The 4733-nt window shown below is 52.0% G+C and overlaps 1 long non-coding RNA gene across 1 annotated transcript; it reads right to left on the reverse strand.

Annotated features, from left to right (window-relative positions):
- Nucleotides 1–3839: 3839 nt before the first annotated feature.
- LOC135402155 (uncharacterized) lies at nucleotides 3840–4433 on the reverse strand. The gene is made up of 2 exons (XR_010425042.1): nucleotides 4253–4433; nucleotides 3840–4152 (listed from the first exon to the last, which is right to left on the reverse strand). It is a non-coding gene; the product is annotated as an uncharacterized LOC135402155 (long non-coding RNA).
- Between the last annotated feature and the right edge of the window lie 300 nt (nucleotides 4434–4733).

Genomic DNA, 4733 nt, shown 5'->3' on the forward strand with positions numbered 1-4733 from the left:
CCCCCCCAGCATTGCAAGGCTCAGGTCTCTGACCTGCCCAGGGTGAGAGGAGAAGAAGTGCAGCTGGGCAGAGCTCTGAGCAGTGGGTTGGGATTTCCAGGTCTTTGCTGAGTGAAGGGAGAAGGGTGTAAGGAGCCTCAAAGGGATTCTTCATTTCTCTGCAGTTCCTATAATAGACAGTTATGACTTGGACTGACATATTTTAGTGCAGCTTCATCAGAAACAGCTCAAGGGACAGCAAGAGTTGAGAGATTTCATTACTGTGCAATTCAAGGCTGAAAGTAAAATCATTCTTCTGATCTGAACTCCAGTCTCTGTGTGTCATGTACACTGGGGAAGTTGTCAATCAGAAATTCCTTTGAATTCCTTTTACTGCCAACATTTTTTCCCTTGTTCAAAGCTTTCCAGTTACCTCACAATCCCCTTGAATGGACTTGGTGGTCCCTAGTTTGCAAGTTAAGGATGGGAAAACTAAGAAATGTAATTAAAGGTTGAGGTGGTGGCAACAGCACCACACTCCAGACATAATTTGGGAAATGTCAGTTGTTGTCCAGAGTATTCAGACTGGTTTATCACCCTGCCATAAAAAATAGGATGGAAGGAGAAATAAACAGAGAGGGAAGACAGAGATGGACAAAGCAGGGCTGCAGAAAAGTTAATGACTTTGCTAGTATGAGACTGGAAATAACTAAAGGTCACTTAGAGGATTAGGGAGAAAATAGAGTTTTGTTATGAAGAGTGATGAGAAATTAAATATTTTAATTGTGTCAAGATTCTGTTGCACTGGAGATGGATGGATGTGCTGACCTCTGCATTGATATCCCCCAGATATTGGGGCACCAGCAGAGCAGCTGTGGCTGGGCTGGTTCTCAGAGACCCCAAAGTGTGGAGAGTGCCTGGAATGCCAGTGAGGAGGAGCTGTCAGACACTGCCAGAGCCAGCCCAGCCCAGCAGGGATGGGTGGGAGAGGTTTGGGGAGAGGTGGGATAGCAGAGAGCAGGAGCTGGGAGGGAGGGTGTCCATCCCATCAGTGGGAGCTCAGCCCTGTCCCAGCAGGTCACTGGGTCCTGGCTGTGCCCATGGCCCAGGGCTGGGCAGGGGCAGAGCTGCAGCTGGGAAATGTCTGCAGGGGAGGAGCTGAGGGGATGGGGAAGGGGAGGGGATGGGCCCTGCCCTGGGAGCAGCCCATCAGTGCAGCAGCAGGACAGAGGGAGCCCTTCCCATGGCACCACTGCCCCATAAGTCTGTGGCCTCGTGCTGTGCCCTTGGCCAGGGCCAGAAATGAGGGGCTGGCCCAGAGTAAAGAGGGGTGTTCAGCTCAGAGCTGCAGCCCCAGAGACTACGAGCAGTTTGTCCCTGAGCCAGACCCAGAGAGACAGCTCTGATGAGCACAGCTGGGAAATCCAGCAGGGGCTCCTGGTGAGGAGGCACTGCCAGCCTGAGAGGCTGCAGAGCTCTAAATGCAGCTGTAAAATGAGTCCAGGCTTGACAGACAGCACTGCCAGGCAAACCCTCTGGAAGGTGAGAACAAGAGACCTCCTGCTTTCTTGTTCCAACCTGTGGGGACCTAAATATAGACAGCTCTGACAGGCCTGAGCCAATCCCATCTCCCTGGGCTGCACTTCCCAATCCCAGCACACCCCCGGAGCTCAGGCAGGGCTGGGAATTGCTGCTGTTCACTGGGAATCACTCAATCATTAGGGTTGGGAAAGCCCTCTGAGATCATCGAGTCCAACCATCCCCCAGCACTGCCAAGGCCACCACTGACATCCCCAAGTGCCACCTCTCCATGTCTTAAATCCCTCCAGGGCTGGTGATTCCACCACTGCCCTGGGCAGCTGTCAGGGCTTGACAACCCTTTCTGGGAAGAAATTTTTCCTGATGTCCAACCTAACCCTCCCCTGGTTTTTAGCATTTGGGGTTACACTCCCTGGACCTTTCCTGGACCTGCCTTTGGTCCTCAGGAGCAGGATCACTGTGATGCTGCAGTGGAAGGAAGGGATCCCGAAAACAGGGACAGGAGCTCTTTGAAAGGGACAGTGGGGTGGTGCTCCCACAGTTCAGGGACAGATTTTAAGGATGTAGTGCAGGGAGGAGAAAGATCTTCAGCAAAGGCCCAAGGCAAAATCATTTCCTGCTTTGACTGATTCTTCAAATGAATCTGGTGCTGCTGCCTGGCTAAAATGTGAATCCACAGGGCACAGGGGGAGCTGAGGACCATGGATTTCCCATGAAGGGAGAAACTCTGCTTGAACCCTTTACAACAGGAGACACCACTGCAATGTTCAGTTGACTGGAGAGGTTGAGTGGATCTGTGAATTTTGGCATAGTCCAGTCTGGAGCTCCTCCTACACTAGAAAAATGTAAAACAGCAGCAAATTCATTGCAAAGTGTCTCAGGGATTTTCAGTAGAGGCTGCAGAGGAGCCTCCAAGGACCTTCAGTGCTGCAGAGCTGAGGGCACACAGGTCCAAGTGCCCTTTGGGAACACAATGATATTCTTTCCATGTTATTCTTTTGTCATTTCTTTCCATGTCATTTCTTTCCATGATATTCTTTCCAGTTCAAACCTGAGTCTTACAAAGGCAGGGATCTCTCTTTCATGTGTTTGGGGTTTCTGCATGGTTGGTAGAAGCAAATCAAACCCTGCAGTCTGCAGATATCAGGTGGGGGATCAGCAGCCCCCGTGGTGTCCCCAGGCCACGAGTGCACGTTCAGCCCATCTGCAGCTGCTCCACAGCCAGCACTGGGGCACCAAGAGGGTTGTGAACCACCTTCCTCTGTGGTAATGCATTTCAAGGCCTGGGGACCTCTGAGAAACCCTGAGTGTTTCAACAAATATTGGTCACAGTCACCTCTCCTGCTGTTCCTCACATGCAGAACGTGAGGATTGAGCCTCATTCTGATCCTGTCCTTGGGGTGAAGAGGCAAAGCCAAGGACTTGTTTCCTTGAGATGATGAGTCTGAAAGTTTCCTGGGTAGATTTGCCATTTTAGCTGCTCTGTCCATCTCTGTCAGCCCTTTGTACCAAGACAGTCCCTGACTCTCGTGTGTCACTTCACTGGGACCTGGATGTCCAGCAGAGAAGAACTTATTGTTTTGTCCCTGGCCAATCATTCAGGTGTAAACTGAACTCTGAAGGAGCAGCTCTGCAAAGCTGGAGCTTTTCTCCCCTGCCTTTAGATGTTCACCCTGCAGACATCTGTGTCTGCACCTGGGATTGCACTGACAGAACAGAAATGGGTTCTTTCAAGCCTTGGTCCATCTGACCTGTTTTAGGTCTCTGCTACAGGATGTGTCGTGCCCTCAGTGCTCCTGGTCCTCTCCATTCTCTCCCAGAATAAGGACTTGAGGCACAACTCAACTGTATCTCATTCCATAGCACAAATATTCTCAATCCCACCCTGGCCCTCAGAGCGTTGTCCAAACCCTCCTGCAGCTCTGGCAGCCTTGGGGCTGTGCCCACTGCCCTGGGGAGCCTGGGCAGTGCCCAACCAGCCTCTGGGGGAAGAACCTTTGCCTGAGATCCAACCTGAGCCTGCCCTGACACAGCTCCAGCCGTTCCCTGGCTGCTGTCCCTGCTCCCCCAGAGCAGAGATCGGAGCTGCCCCTGGGGAGGAGCTGCAGCCCCCCCTGAGCTCTGCCCTCAGCCTGGTCTGCTCCAGCTGCACACACCAAGTGCCCTCAGCTGCTCCTCATGGCCCCTCCAGACCCTTCAGCATCTTTGAAGCCGCTGAGGTGATTACTGGGGTTGTCTGTACAGGGCCAGGAGTTGGATTTCAGTGATCCTTGTGCGTCCCTTCCAACTCCGGACATTCCATGATTCTCTGACTCTAGGTCTCCGTGATGTTTCTCTATAATTCCATGTGGAAATACCCAGGTGATAGAGATGACTTGTCCCAGCCATTCTTGAGGACATTCAGGCCTCGTGTCACTGCTTCCTGACACAGCAGAGGAAGGCAGGGCAGAGCTGGCCCTCCCACCCCCAGCAAGGCTGATCTGATGGATCTGATGGTACCTCGAGCTCCTTGCCCTCAGGGAGCACAAGCCCACACTGCAAAGGCAGCTCTTCTCAGAACTTCCATCCTTTGCAGTCATTGCTCAGGGAGATAAATCCCAGCTGGAGCTGCTCCATTGCTCTGGAACTCAAAGCCTGTGGAAAGGCCTTCAGTCCATCACCTCCATCACACTCCTTCTCCATCAGCTGATTTTTTCAGTCTTACCTTCTGCCCAGTTGCCCTATTTGCTCTTACCTGAAAATCTCCATCTGGCTGAGACTGAATCAAAGCTCTGCTCTGCTTTGGCTCTGCCCCAATACCTGCAGCTCTGCCCAGGCCAGCAGGATCCTCTGAAAGCTGCTGCCCCTCAGGGATGTCACAGCCTGGAGACCTGCTTTACCCACACCCATTGTGAGCCACCACAACCATGGAATCATGGAACCACAGAATGGAATATCCTGAGTTGGAAGAGACCCATGAGGATCATCCAAGTGCAACTCCTGATTGTCTTTTACTCTTTCCACGTAGGAAAACTAGAGACAACTCCAAAGATCATCAAATCCTCCTTAGGGTGGCCCATGTGGCTTGAAGCTTTGGTCAACCCCTTCAACTGGCCCAGAGGAGGGTTGAATCTAGAACTGGTTCCTGTTCAGGATCATGACTGAGGCCCCTCTCAGCTCACTCCAACCTGGCTGAACTTCCCATGTTTCCTACTGACTTTGGGCTTAAAATTTTT

Source organism: Pseudopipra pipra, chromosome 24 (assembly GCF_036250125.1).
Source record: "Pseudopipra pipra isolate bDixPip1 chromosome 24, bDixPip1.hap1, whole genome shotgun sequence".
Classification (NCBI taxonomy): domain Eukaryota; kingdom Metazoa; phylum Chordata; class Aves; order Passeriformes; family Pipridae; genus Pseudopipra; species Pseudopipra pipra.